At 41.3% G+C, this 15,778-nt stretch overlaps 1 long non-coding RNA gene across 1 annotated transcript in view; it reads left to right on the forward strand.

Moving 5' to 3' along the window:
* Nucleotides 1-15,778, forward strand: part of LOC141796785 (uncharacterized) — a 93,829-nt gene that overhangs the window by 50,966 nt on the left and 27,085 nt on the right. The window contains exons 4-5 of the long non-coding RNA XR_012598903.1: nucleotides 12,420-12,526; nucleotides 15,010-15,108. This is a non-coding gene — a long non-coding RNA (uncharacterized LOC141796785). The remainder of the gene's footprint in view (nucleotides 1-12,419; nucleotides 12,527-15,009; nucleotides 15,109-15,778) is intronic.

Below are 15,778 nucleotides of genomic sequence, written 5' to 3' on the forward strand. Positions count from 1 at the left end.
CTAGTAGAAGCATTTATATCTAAAAAAGGAGGAGACTGAGAAAAGAGCCTTGAGGGACTCCAGATGAGTAATGCACACTCCCTATAATCATTTTATTAGACTTAAGGCTTAGCTAACATATTTGATGATTAGTTTCATTTCCAGAATTTACCTTTACCCGTCACATAACGTCAGTGTTTTGTAATACTTGAATTTAAAACTGCAAAAATAAAAATGAAAGCACATTTTTAGAAAGACTCAAAAATTTAGATTTACAAAAAACAGTTACACAATGAAAGTAAATTAAATGTGCTTCTAAAGTTTGCCTTTGCACAACAGTTGACTTTTTCAAGGTTTATCTTCCAATGATATTTGTATCGTTCTCTTACACAGTTTTCCTCGCAGTCAAACACACTATGTCAGATATTGTCCGAATTTGCTGGTATATCAAACGAACACATTTTGATGTGGGGTTTTTTTTTTTTTTACCTCTGGCTAAATATATCACATTATGCTTAATATTTTATTGTTTTAATCACAAATTTTGAACACTCTGACTTGATGTGGCAACTGTGAAAGGCAGCAACTGGCAAACAACCAGACTTTCATATACCGATGTGCTTCATATTCTGAGATCAGGTGTATTACTATACTTTTAACACTCTAACTGTGTGATTATTTCATTTTAAAGGTGCACCAAACAAAAAAGTCTTTACTGAAACTGTATTGATACCAAAGGTTTATATGCTTATCCATTACAAACCTCAAATGGTATGTAACATTAGATTTTCACAAATCAAAGATTGAATATTTGGTAAGAATAGCACTGGAGAATAAAAAAACAATATGCATAAAGGATAATTACATAGCCTAAATGACTGTCTTGCTCTGATTAGATTTTCTGTGCATGCTTTTCTGACATGTTTCCACTTTCCTGTCTTGAGCTGTCATTCGTTTCCCCCTCAACAGACACGCACCACACACCCCCAGCATCCCCCCGCATGCAAGGCTGGTGGCTCCATTGTATGACCTGTTCTCACACTGTTCCATCTTCACATCACACAGCCAGCCTTTCACAGCAGCAATTCAACAGCAACAATCACACACTCACGCCTCAAAAAAAGACCTCTTGCTCCCTTTGCCAACCAATTAAAAGCCATCTGGGCTTGGATGCAGTAAGAAAGCTACTATGAAATCATAAATATTTTCATATTTTCATGATATTTTTTGATAAATATTTTTTTTAAAACAGAGCTTTATTTTCATGATACATCCTCACTGCCTTGAAAATAAACTATTCCGGAGCTTATCAATATTGTCAATTTGCACAGAGCCATTGGAGGGCACAACACAGTTTAAAGACACGACAAAGCCAGCCCTTGCTTTTGAAGCTGCCATGAAAGTGTGTGATTCTCCATGAACTTGAGGTCACAGATTCCCAGTGGCTGCGTAGGGCAGGGAATGGAGAGCAGCAGGGTTCAAGCCTTGGGTCACTGGAGCTTCAGAAGTGACCAGCCAGCTTTGTCCCAAGAGGGATGATAGTGACGGATTCACTGGTGTTTTCTCATGGTCCACTGAACCCTACAGCAAAGACTCCAACTTACAGCCTGCAGAAAGAGGGAGCACAGCTCTCATCTACAGTTCACAGAACTCTAAAAGTGGGGCCATCTGGACGGGCTCCAGGAAGCCTCAAGATACACAAAATCCAGCCACAACCTCATGGTGGCACTGCCAAACCTCATTTCACTCTGTTCGTCTCTGAATAATCTCCAGTACACATCATGCCTCTGACATGAACCGTGATGGTTAATTTTCCTATTGTGGGGAAGTGTTGAACCCCTGTGTTGTCAAGTAGGCTTTATAAGGCTGAAAGATATGAATAGAAACTCCACCCTGCCTTTTTTCAATCAGACTAACTTGAAAGGCTTACTTACCCCTAATCAAAACATCAAGCCCACTGGCATGGTATGTCCCAGCTGTGGCAGACTTTCCCTTCTCCCCGTACATTGTTCTGGGCAGCACATCCAAGAGCTCTTGCTGTGTTATGTACTTAACTGAGGTCAGAGTTGTCATTATCTGGGTCTTGTTGGCACGAAAGACTCCTCTGATGATAGGACTCCCTTTCAGACCTGCTGCTTTTAGCACTCCCTACGAGCTAACCTCTGTGATGACCAGGCAATCGACCACCTGCAAATGTAGCCCAGGGCTGGGACTGTGTTTTTTTATGGGGGAATGCTTTATGACATTCTGTCACACAGGCACTGTTTGCCCTAACCTGGTTAAATGCTCCTCTGTTTTCCCTTGTTGGTTAGAGGGGGGATTTATAAGGTTTATATGTACAACAAGATACGTAGTTCAAATGGTAATTAGGCAAGCCAAAATGACAGGAACCAGGACCTTCTCATATAAAAACGAGTCAAGGTCCATAGCTGGGTTCATCTTAAGAGAATAGGTAGGTGAGATTGATTGTGCTCTTAAGCATTCTGGCATAAACTGAGGAAGACAGACAACAAGAGATGTGTGTTTGTGGAGACTTTAGTTTCATTTCTTGATCTAAGCATGGTTGTCTCTGTTCAGCAACACTTCCTCTTTCATGTGTGCCCCATGATGTTGCTCGTTTGGGAATTATTTTTCAGAATGTACATCATTTTGAAAAGAGATATACCTCCCCCAAGCCTCTCTTGTTCTCTCATTCTCCTGTTCTCCTCTGTATTTCTCTGTCTTGTAGGCACACATACACACTGACAATCTGCAACATGCACACAACCAGACATGCACAGCCCCTCGTAAAACCGGTTCTCCCCCCCATAGTAATTTTGTCAGAAGTTGACAATGTCTTGATTTAGTTGTCTGGCTGTTCCGGCCAGTTTTCCCTGCTGCGCTAATGTGAACAGGACATCCTGCTGGGCACCAAAGAATACCACTTCACGGCAGCCGCATAGCTGGCAGCTTTTATTTATGGCGCTACCGAAATGAATGGGTATTAGTGTCCAAACATTTCACCATGCTCCTGCAGCCACACACAAAAGCCACTGATTTCCAGCAAATCTGCACTTATTTTATTCAAGAAGACTAAAGCTAGGGAGAGCGAGAGAGCGACACAGACTGAGAGCGAGGGAGAGAGAAAACATTTATAATGACTTAAAAGACCTCAAAAGAAGAAAAGGAATTGCATTTGAAAAGGATTTACGAGACTGAAATTGAAAAAGGAAAAAGTGGTCCCTCCATTTTACTGCAGTTTTGTCAGAGTTGGAAATGGGAAATATCTATATCCCTAAAATGACTCAACTTAAGTGCTTATATTTACCAAAACTGCACTTCCTCCACAATTACCCAGTTTCCATCTGTTCTGTTTTCCTGGTAGTACAAAGCATTGTGTTTTATGGGACTGTGCCAGAAAGGAAAAAGTATTTTTATCATTGCTGAAATAGTCGATTTAAAGTGTCTCGACAATTCACTCTTACTACCATTTTGCAATCCAGGCTGCCTACTGTCTTGTTAACCTTTGAATTTTAAGTGGATGCTTCCCATTAGATTGCAGTAGCACCGCTGACTCCTCTTGGCTTTTCTGCAGGGAGCAGGCTGAGGCAGAGTGCTCTCCTGGCCCAACGCTGCACTCTGCCTGGTCTCTGTGTCCAGCACCTCATCAGCACAGAGTCCGCCTGTCCTTGTGTCCCCTGCCACTCACCTCCCTGCTCTTCAGCTGTCATTCCTGCCCTTCTGCAAACACAGTCCTCTGACATTTTGAAAAACTCTGGCATTCACCCTTAATATGGATTTTTGTTGATTACAGCTTTCTATCTGTGAAGATTGCACGTATTATTGACTTTGCAATCCCATGACTATTTGCGCAGCTTTCTCTCCCCTCTGCATCTTGGTGAGGTCCAGCAATAATATTCACCCTGGTTTCTCATAACCTCTTTTCATTATCCTTTCTTTTTTCATATTTTTTTATTTCTTTTCCATATATATTTTACTAACCCCCTCTGGCCACGACCCTTTCTTTATGCCATCAGAGATCAGAGTTTCTGCAAAGCTTCGGTCACTGATGTCATTAAGATTGGGATCTGATACACTAGATGTCCATTGGTTAAATGCCCCTGGCTTGAACTCCCATTGTCCCTTAATTCCAAGCGGCAGCTCTGTTTCACTTGCTGCATAATAGCCCATAGGTTAAAGTTCCGCTGCTTTTGCTTTGAATTTACATCTTTCACAGGCTCCACTCTCTTGTTCTGAGCTGGCTTTTTTTTTTTTTACCCCTTTCATTTCAAGTGAACTCTTTGCCTGCAGGCAGCATGGCTGTTTGTGCTGTTGCTTTCTTCACAATCTCCCACATCCAGGCATCTTTTGGAGGGTCAGAGGAGAGCAACTTGACTTAACAGGTCAACGTAAGTGGACTCCGCCCTTCTCCAGAGGGGAAGCCATGGAGCCCTCCATTAGGAGCTGACCTCCACATTGCACTGGTCTGGCCCCAGCCAGGGTATCACATGGCTCTGCCTGAGACAGTCTGCTCATTAAAGCCTCCTGCCCATAGCAGGATTAGGCCTTTTCATGGTTTATCCTCTACTTTGACAACTGACAATGGGCAAGGATCGCTGCTTCAAATGGAGTGTGCATATGAATCATGGAATTATAATTGCTCTTTCATGATGAGAATATTGGAAAATCTATCCACATGCACAATGCAAAGAATTAATTGGGGTCTGTTTTCAAGGGCACATTGCTACACTATATGAGCCAGAGAAATTGGAAGGGTGGTAATGAGGCATTTGCAATACAGCCCAGCACTTGTACACAGACTCCTGTTTGCACACATGCACTCAGATACCTTCTGCCTCTAACCTTTACCCATCATGATACTTTTCCTTAAAGTTTCACTGCACTTAATACTCAATGAAGAGTCCTGTTTACCTGCGTTGTGATGCTTTCAAAGAGTAACCCCATTACCAGTGATGGCCTGTTCCCTGTGACCCGGCAGTAGTTACCGATGGCTGTGTGGTTATTGAAAGCTATAGCTCCAGAGCCAAGTAGCGAACCAAGACGACGCTACCTCTTGAGCTGTGTGGGAAGGAGAAGGCTGCTAATAGCAAGGATATAGAGCTGGTACCTGCAGCATCGAGCCCCAGTCACACTTCCTATTTACACCACAAGTTGGTCTGTTTTGATTATTCATATTTCACGTGGCAGCATTGCATGAAAGAGAGTTATTTCGTTCACAGTGAAGGGTAGGTTAGGGTTGACACTCGGGTTGCATCTGAAAACAAGATGAGACAAGGGGGCAGCTTTCCTGGATTCAAAGCATCTAAACAGAGCTGCAAAAACAGGAAAGAAATGTTTCCCTCAAGGTGTAATACACCATTCCCTTGGAATTTTTTTTTTTTCATCTTAGGGATAAAGTCACTTTTAAATCATTGCTTATGCTGAAGACCTAATAGACAATACTATATCCAATTTAAGGTGTGAACAACCTTTTACATTTGCATATGTAGTGAAGCTTTTTCACACTTTTTTGTCAAAAAAAACACAATGTGATAAGAAGCAGGTAAATTTCGAAAGGTGTTAATGAACTGCTGATATAATGCTTTTCTTTCTATCAAATGATCCTCCTATCAGTAACCACGTCACTGTTTTATAGTAATAAATGGGTGAACTCAAATGAGAGATGTGCCAAAGTTTTCCTTTGAAAAGTAAAAAAAAAAGAAGACAGAAAACCACTGATATAATTTTACAGCGTTCAGTATGACAGTAGAAGAAAAAAAATGTTTACCACTTTTGGCAAAACTCAATAATATTCAACCTTGATATCCACCCCGTCAGTGGGGCAAAAATTCATAGGGAATTAATTTTGTTTTGTGAGCAACAGGGAAACTCTTTTGGAGCGCTGTCAAAATCGGAAAGAGGCCGGAGAAAAGAAGAGCTGAAACTCTGTTAGCAACACAATTAAACTCTGGTAATGAGGTCAGACATCAGATCCAGTGCAAGTGATATCATTACGCAGCCTGAACGGATGGGCTGCTCCAGCTGCCTTGCTCTTGCTGTGGGATTAAACTTGCTGTCCTGAGGGCAGCACTTTTACTAGGCTGACCCCTGCCTGCCACCAGGGCACCAGCCACCCCCTGGGCTCTTATGGGTTTTGGCCCACAATCCTGGTGCCAGTGGCACCAACGGGACTGCGGAGAAGTGAACTGTGCTGCCACGTGGGATGACAGGACTCGCCACTCCATTAGGAGGCACAGAGACAGGCAGGCACCAGAGCACAATTCATCCTGTGTTGCCAAGTACGAATTACTGGGTTCCTCTATTTCAGTCAGCTCATTTGTAAAAAGCAGCTAACAATGAAAAGGTGATAAAAGGACATTGTATCAGTGATGAGAGCGCTGCGTTTGAACCTGTTGGCTCACAAATAAAACACAACTTTGTGCTGTCTTTCCAGAAGAGGAATCTTTTCTGTTGGGTTAAAATCATGGTTCATACTTGCAAACAAGATTGAAATAATGAAACGTACAGATTGGTAGCAGTCTAATTTTCTTTCCCCATTGTCTAAAGCCTCGTTTGCAAAGTCCCTAGCAGGAGTCGGCTTAATTTGTCTTTTCTTATTTGGTCTGCTTGTGTGTTTTGTGCTGTTCTCTTTTTGTCTCCCGTGATTACTTTGAGGATATCGTTATGACATTCAGCAGCAACAATAATTCTTCTGTTCTAATTCATATCAATTAGTAGGCGACAGTAATTCAAACTGACGGCACAGTGTATCTTGAAAGGCTTGCGAGGATGTTGTGGCGGCAGCATCACTGTGCAGCCAAAAGCCACCCTCCTTTCCCCTTTCTTCCCCCTCTCTGTCTTTCAGTCCACAACAAGGGGCTCCAAGCAAAGCGGACAATACAAGCCAGAGCCAGTACTTTGATAATTAGTTATTGATTGAGAACAATGGCATGGCGTACACTGTCGTATTAGCCAGACGCCAGTAGGTCGCGACACCAAGAGCAGCCATCAAGAAACAAGGGCCAAAACATGCCTGACTCCCCTAATAAGATATTCCTTCATGTTTTTCTCTTTCATTTCCCTCCTCTTTTTCCCTCCTCAGGCATGTTAGTGCTCAGGCTACACGGGGTCAGAAGTATTAATGCTTTTGCACAAACGAGTGCATGATGAAGAAGAATTTAATTAGGGAGTGCCCACTCAAGCTTCTTGTAACACATTGCCTTGTTTTCTCTATTGTTTCTTTGACATTTGTGCACAAGTTCCCCCCCTGAAAAAAGGAAAGAGAAGCAACAGCTAAAGTAACTGTGAATTTTTTTGGCACTACTACCAATGTTTTCATATTATTCAGGAGTGATTGCCAAGAGAAACATGCAGAAAAATATTGTGAAGCATTGTTACATATCAAAGACCAACCTTTGAAATGATCTTCACAAGCGCTAAAATAGAAAAAAAAAATCTAATACTATTTCCATCATGTGATTGACTCGAGCTGGGTATCATATCCTCCCTGACAGCGTGCTTGAAAACAGATGCATTTCTGCACACATATTGATGGCTGCATGTCAAGAGATGGTGTCACTCAGTAAAAGTTTGGCTTTTAACCAAGCCATGTTTACATACGATAGAATATCCTCAAATAATTGGTAGGTCTCCTTGCTAAAGAGGGACGTGTCAGCTTTGGCACCAGTGTGAAAGAAGCTCCCTAACTCACTTCACCTGATCTGTGGCCTGTAAAGATGCACCTGGCATTAAACAGACAGGGAGGCAGCGTCAACTGAACAATGGAGGACTGTCAGGACTGACAGCAGGCCACGGCTTCGCCATCACTGCTCTGACAGCGAGGGCCTCAGAGGGTAAACTGCTTTGCTGGAACTAATTAAACAGATGAAGTTATGACATGAATATGCAGATGTTGTTTACATTTTACCATATGGTATTATTTCAGGTAATAACGCAGAGGAGAGCTTTCCCACTCATTAATGTGGAGGGATGGAGTGAAAACACTGTCTATCAAGAGACACTCGGAGCGTGTTCAAGAAATACAATCAGACTGACACCCGGGTGTTAAAATGTATTTCAAGCCACTCAATTAACATACATGTTGATAGATATTACAGTTTGATTTGAATTGTTAGCATTCTGAACGTTAGACGCTTTGCATGTCAGTCAAAGCAGATTCCACTTTTTAATGTAGATCTCTAAACACTGATTTGTAAGGGATACTAAATGTGTCAGATTTCTTCTAATTGAAGATTAATTTTTATAATAATGTTTTATTAACAATATTTTAGTATAACAAATCTTCAGTATTTTTTTAGATTTAATTGTGACTTGCATTTCCTCTGAGCTGCTGTTTGGGTGTTGTGAGATCTCACTGTGCACCTGCTAAAAACCCAGTTTAATTCTCAATGCACATCCTGCATTTAACTCAACTTCTCTGTTTTTCCTCTTTCTGCAAAGTGTTAAAAGAAGTAGAACTGTCTGAGTTCTTTTTTTTTTTTTGCTACAGTTTTGTGTGCAGCCTCACCATTCCCCCAGAGCGGGTGCTGAGAGGTTAAGAGGGAAAGGGCCGATGGAGTCGCGTTTAGTAAGAAGTGAGGGATCACGGGGCCAGCTGGTGGGGTGATGGGGAGCGTAATTGTGCCCGCTGTGTGGATAGGGTGGGGGGTGAAAGGATGGGGTGAGAAGCCCTGGAAAAAAGGGAGGGGAGGGGACACCTCAATTACCTGTGCTCCCCCTGACCCCTCTCTCCCTCTGTCTCTCCATGGACAGACCCGCTGTCTGAGAGGCGGGGGCGCGTTTCCACAGGCAGATGCACATCCCCCTCCTTTGTTCGAGATAGCATTCGCTCTTTTTTCCTGAGCTGCACAAACTTAATTGCAACAATCTCCCATCTAATGCGTTTCTCTCTTATTTGTCACTGTCAAGAAATTTAAATTTTCTCTTTAAAAAGAGAAAAAATCAAAGTATTTTCAGCTTGTGTTGATGTTTGATCAGGGAACTCGGTCAGGCGATATTAGATTAAAGACTTACAACAAAATAAAAAGCAAATTTACCTGAACTGAGCTGTTCTCTCAAACATATTCAGCAGGTTACATGCAGCTGTCAGAGTTTATTTTGGAGCTCCTGCTCAGGCTGATACAGTAAGTGACAGAGACTGGTGTAAAATCAATACTTCACAGGAGTGTGATGTCTTAATAAACTCTCTGTGTTGTTCAGACAGGAAAGCTAGACATGTACGAGAGGACTACAGCGCAGGCCATTGTGAAGCTGTCAAGTCTAGCCCTCAAAAGCAGATGAAGCTGTCAGATTATTAATATGTTTATACTGACAGGCCCCAAGTCCACCCCTAAAACCCTCCCCTCTTTCAGTGTCTCTCAAAAAATATGCTGTGCTTCAAAGACAGAGGCCACAGGGTTGGATGCAAGGTCAAAGGCCAAATACATTTTGAAAGCAAATTCTCTTCCTTTTGCAACCTGTTTTTATTGCTGTCGCTCCCCTTCTCGGTGGCGAGCATTCAGCTGCATCTTAGGCTGAATTGGCAGCAGCTTTCAAAGCGCTTGGCAGCCTGGTGATCCTCAGGAGCTCTCAGCTGACATCTCTCCGGGCCTGTCTATGCTCAGGGGTCAGCACTAGCCCTGACTCCCAGGACCCACTCACTCAGGCGCTACCATGAGTCAGTCCCGCAGACTGAAATTAAAATGTGAAAAGCTGCGCGACTGAAGGCATTCCTCACCCCCCATGGCATTTTCCTTTCTCTGTGACAGTTCCTCTGAGACTGCTTTTTCTTTCATGTTTCTTTTCTCCCTTTAGATTATTTAACAACATGCGAACAGAGCTGTCAAGGAGAGACATGCTTGATCGACAGAGCAAGGGAGTGTCTTAGTCAACATGGGGTTAAATTCGATTTTCTGCATGTTCAGTGCGCTACTCTCAAGCCAGTTATTGCCTGGGCTTGATGTTTTTTGATGGATCAATTATCCATTATAACATGTTGCGAAGCCAAACATAACGGCAACTATGACACCTGTCACAATCTTCTATTAGGGTAAGGAAATTGAAATAATTTAATGACAGCTAATTTAGTCTTTGTTTTGAATCTCATTATGGCTGCAGTAATTGTGTTCCATAAAAAAAAAGAACTGAGTGAAAGTGAAATATGACTGCGCACTCAAAGCAAAGTACCCCGACTAGAGCTATTAATTTGATATCTCTCAGTGAAAGCACAAGTGAATAAATTGTGCTATATCAGATTCAGACAAAAACAGGTTTGAAATGATCACAAGATCTTTGGGGATTTTTTTTCTATTTAAAGTTGAGTTCAGATTAAATTAAGTTGGAGTTAGAGATAACACTGCAGAAAATAGAGGCAAGAAAACATGACCAAGCCTCCATATTAAGCAAGTTTACTAAGATGTGAAGTTAGTGAGCTCCTAGAATAATTTAGGAAACAAGAAAAAAAAGCACAAGAAATATTTTATTATCTTTTGTAATGAAATATCTGAGTGACGAAGAGTGAGGAAATGTAAATAACTACAACAAAATCTTTTTTTTCACATTAGTCCCAGCTGTCTGAAATGTTAATGAGAATTTTCAATTATCAGCAAATTATATATAGCATCCCAGCACCTGATAAGTCAAAGATATTACTCCAGATTGGGACAAAAGAGGCGAGAGCTGAATAGATACGATGTGCTCGTCAATAACACGCATGTGAGAAAGCTGCATGGGAGCGTCTTATCGGTACATGTGTGCATATACCCGAATTTGCAAGTAAAGAGCCTTATTGGGATTACCCACGGTACATTCTAGTGTGTATCATAAAGAGAAAGAGGGACGAGATGTGTCTCCCTTTTTTTTCAGGGACTGGGTAAGCCTTCTGTCAATGGTTTGGAGCTGAATTGGGCAGGATCGCTCCCCTCATTGCATGGAATGATCTCAAACCTAATTTAGTGGGCAGCTCAGGATCCAAAGCATACAAGGCTCTCCTCTCTGCATAGAATGTGTGAAATAGATAGAGCAGCCATCCCCTCAGATGTGCTGAAGTAATCTGCAGCCAGAGCTGGTCCAGCAGGCCTCGCCCCTAAAGGGATTGATGCAGTGTCAGAACCTTTGGCTCAGGGGTCATCCTCTCTTCTTGCCTCCCCAATCTGACAAAAGCTGAATTTCTTTCCCTCACTATTCGTTTCTCTTTTTTCTTCTATTGAATTCATCAGCGAGGGAGGCATGAGATGTGCGATGTGAATGAAACATTTTCATTAGAAGGGAGGAGAATCCCCCGGTCAGAGACAAGGCCGAAGCTGATCCCAGCCAATGACATCCCCACCAATTCTTTCTTTCTCTTTCTCTTTTTTTTTGTCCTTCTTACTTTCCTCAGCTGTCACTCTCTGCGGTATGTGGCAAAGCTGATTGAAATCAGCACCGTGTCAGGGCCGTCATATCTCCGAAAGACATAAAACATGCAGAAACATCAATAAGCAACAGGCCGCTGACAGCTCTCAGGCAGCGATGGCGGCAAGGAGAGATGAGGGGAAGGTTAGGACTCTGGGGGGATGCCGTGCAGCTGAAGTGTCTTCTTCAGGCTTCACTGAGACCCAGGGAAGACAAGATAAAGTCTATCAGGTTATCGCCTAGTTCAAGTTGCTTCTTGGACAGCAAGGCCACTGGGACACTGGATGTCAGAAGATCTGTGTGTGTGTGTGTGTGAGTGTGTGTAAGTATGTGTGTCTGAACATTAAGCATGTGTTTGGGAGGCTGTGTGTTTGTGCAGGTGTGCAGCATTTAGGGGAGGGAAATAGGCTGATCTAGCTTATTAAAGAAAACCTTCAATCTTGATTTAACTTCACTACATTTAAGAGAAAGTTTTATCAAACTGACAGGCTGAAGCTGTATATATAATAAATTTCATTTTTGTTTTCTTGGATATTTTATTTTTTACAATACCTGAAAAATACTCTTGAGTAAGCGTGTTGACAAACACACTTGTATATAACAAGGTTGTTAATGCTCAAGTTACAACCAGAGAGACCTCCAAGAGATGCTTTGGGATTCTCAGGGTGTATTTAATTCACTAATGGGAGGTAAAGGTGATAGTCTGTTAGATCACAGCCTGACACTAACTCTTACCACAGCTAATGAGGCAAGTTTTAAGCCCAGAAAAACTGCTGAATCTCTTGTTTCACTCACCCGATAATGGTCACCACAGTGCCCTAATCTACCTGTTAGGAATCATGATACTAGACACATAATCAGCTTTGCAGGATCCCGTGCTGGACGGGGTAAATTTAGCAGTAATTAGCATGACACAGAAGCCGACGAAGGGAACAGAGTTTTAGCTGGAGTAGAAGTTTCCTCAAAGTTGAAGCCTGTTATTTCTGCATTGATGGGTTAACGTTGTGGACAGGCACCCATCTGCATATCAAATGTGACTCCCATTATTTTATGTTTCCCTCTGCTAACAGCGCCTCCCAGCACTCCTCCATGTTCTCCTCCATCTGCCTCCTGTCCATTGATCAGCCTTCCAGGGCATCAGTCTGTTTAACATCTGCTACAAGTTCCAGCAGCTCAGGTAACTATCTCGCTGCTCTCCACCGCCTATTGATCTTCATGTCCACCTGCAGGAACATCTGTTTCAGCATGTCGTTTGTCAGCGCAAACAGCTACCTCGTTTCAATTCACGTCTTGTCCACTTTCACTCACTCTCGTAAAGAGAGTTTGGTCCCGAGTACTTATTGAATTGCTGTTTGCATTGTTCTAAGAATAAATGTAGGAAAATGGTAAACTGGTCTTTCATAATTACTGCATCTTTGGAAAAAAGTGGGAGTAGTACTTAAACGGGACAGGATTATAAAATGTCAAGATTCTTACATTTGCAGCTTAGAAAGGTTTAGAGTTTATTTCAAAATTTAAGTAGAAAAAAAAAAAAGAAATTTTGCAAATAGAGAAGCTACTTTATTAACCAAAACCACGTATTTTATAAAAATGGACTGCAGTCTTTTACTCTATCCTTGATTTTTTTTTTATTTGAAAAATCATGAAGAAACAAGCCTAAATTAATCTAAAATATTTGCAAATTCTTGTGTCTTCAGGAATTTAGATTTTCACAAGACAACAAAACCATGGGTGAAATACTATTATTGGAATTAAGTAATAAATTCCTCTCCGTAAAGGATCAAACAAATGTTCTGAAAAATGTGCTGTAAATATTAATAAAAAGCTTTTCTTTACATGTTAGCATTTCATTACAAGACAACAGCACACACTTATTTATTGTCTCAAATCGTCTGGGCAGTCAGCATGAGAGGGAGTCACGGGCTGAGGAGAGCTCCCATCTTCATATTTGTCTCCTTCACTGGCTCTCTGAGCTCAGAGGAACCGCTGTTGCACAGTTTAATTTGCTCTTTTGTAATGATGGGGCGTAGGTTAGTTAATTTCAATTTTTGATTTCAAAAGCTATCAAATACAGCTCAGATGAGAAATCAATTTTCCCAGCTGCCCTGGCTTTGTGTTAAAAAGAAGTCCCGCCATTGGCGAACAGTGCGTCACATGACCCAGTCAGGGATTAGTTCAGCAGGCCCATGTTGCCACCACCTCAATTACAGGCTGCCTCTTGTCATTTACCTCCATAACATCTCATTTTCAGACACAACTCATATTTAATTCATGAAAGCCTGCACAAGAGTAATTGTAATATAGATTGTTGGAGAAAATTTGATCAAATTTAGACTGCAACTTTTTGTTTTGCATGCCAGCAGCAGTGAATGTGTCATTTCCTGTAATTTACGATAATCAAAGGTAAAACAAAAAATCTCTAAATATGGATGAAAAATATAAAAATTACTGTGAGTTGTTTGTGTTTATTTATTTGATATTTTGCAGAAAATATCAATAATTAAAGGAAGGTTGTGCCCTGCATCATGTTGTTGTCTATATGACAAACATGTTGTTATTATGAGTGTCATATGATAAGCTGTATGAAGGGATGACACGGGCATTTCTCTTAACAATAAGCACTCACCTTAATAAATCCTGCTTTATTTGGGTGAACACAGTTTACTGTGTGTGCCTTTTTGATTTATGGTTAACAGAATTTAGTAATTTTTAATTTGCCACACATCAGTGATGTATCAGTAAATCAGATCAAACAGGATATGTTTTATCAACATTTAAACAGGTTTGTGTTCTAAAAATGTCCTCTAAAAACTATTTTTATGGAAGAAATGGACAAAATATTTATTTTAGATCAAAGATAATTGTTGACACTACAGAACACACAGTATGTAGGACCGTACGAGCATATTTTAAATTCTTACAAAGCCTTAGTTCAGAAATTGAATCCAGTCCAACATTTCTCTCCCTCAAACGAGCCCTCCTCTGCTTTTCACCACCCAAATTGACAATTTGCTCTGTAATCACTGAATCTCCTTTTCATATGGATCAGTTCACGAAACAAAAAGTAGAGTGGAGGCAATCTCTGGACCCAACATGAGATTATATCCATTTGACAGTTGCGTTATTCTATGTGGTTTCCATGACAACTGGGTGAGGCCTCCAATAAAACCAACCTCAGCTGTCATCTCTTCACCTAAAAGCTTTGTAATTGCTCTCATTTGCATACTACAATTAAGTGTGTTAGCTCACAGCAAGAACAATCAACCTCCACTAAAGACTGGGGATAGTATAATTATTATATCAGTGGATTGGTATAAAACATTACTGACGAGCCTTTGTTTGACGGCTGCGTGTACTGTCAGGCTAGTTTTACGACTTATTTTCATTAATACACCCATTTAACAGACAGTGATGGGTAATGCATAGCTGCTGGCTAAAGTGTTGTCACATCTTTTTACTATCAGAGTGTCTGTATTGATCATAAAGTGTTAGATGTATTCCATAAATTATCATTCAGGTTTCCAATACAGTGAGAAATATTTTCATCTACTGCTAGTTGTTATCCACAGTGGTGCGCTTGACTGGTGAGAAACAGTGTTTGCAGTGTTGGGAGACAGTTTGAACTGCTGATTGAATGGGCTCTGTTTCTCTGTCCCTCAGATGCACAGAAGCTGTAATGAAGAGCTCTTGAACTGGCAGTCAGGAAAGCTGTGACAGGAGTTCAGGAGGCCCTGCAAGATGCACAACACACAGATACAGGTACACACTCTGGCGCTTGTGCACCCAGAAGAGGGAAAAAACAACCAAAAATCTAAATAAAGCTGTCACTCTTACATTGTTTCACAAATCGCATAGCTTTTCATTTTAAGTGCACAAAAGTTTTAGTTTAAGAGGACTTTTAAATCATACCATGCACTTTTTGTGATTTATTTTTCATACTCCTCTTATTTTTGGGCACAGCTTTGATGCAAAATCAGAGGTTACAAACTTTATATAAGATAGTGTAAATTATATTTTCTGCCTTCTGAGCTTTACTTTCATGCCTGTGATGCCGCAGCACATCTTCGGGCAGGTGCACTTTATTTTCAGTTTTTTGCCTTCAGGCCCTGAATTGAAATGGAAGACCAAATGGCAAGTGCACCATTCCCAGCTCTCTGCAGCCTCCCAACACAAACTGGTCAGGCAGAAATGAAACCTGCATCAATTTTAATTTGTATTTATCCTGCTGATGACCCGCTCCTTTCACTCTGCCATCCGAGGCACAAATTACACCCATCATAACTCTGATTCTAACGGCCCACAGTGTGCTATCAGGAAATTAACATGGTTATATACCACTGGCGGGTTCAAGGTGTCACAACACAATTATACAATCATACAACCTGATGAGCCCTGACTGGTCGCCGGTGTATGACAACTAGGCTGGAGG

The sequence above is a fragment of the Halichoeres trimaculatus genome, unplaced genomic scaffold (assembly GCF_033239565.1).
Source record: "Halichoeres trimaculatus isolate MK-OKI-2021-1 unplaced genomic scaffold, fHalTri1.1 fHalTri1_scaffold_10, whole genome shotgun sequence".
Taxonomy (NCBI): Eukaryota; Metazoa; Chordata; class Actinopteri; order Labriformes; family Labridae; genus Halichoeres; species Halichoeres trimaculatus.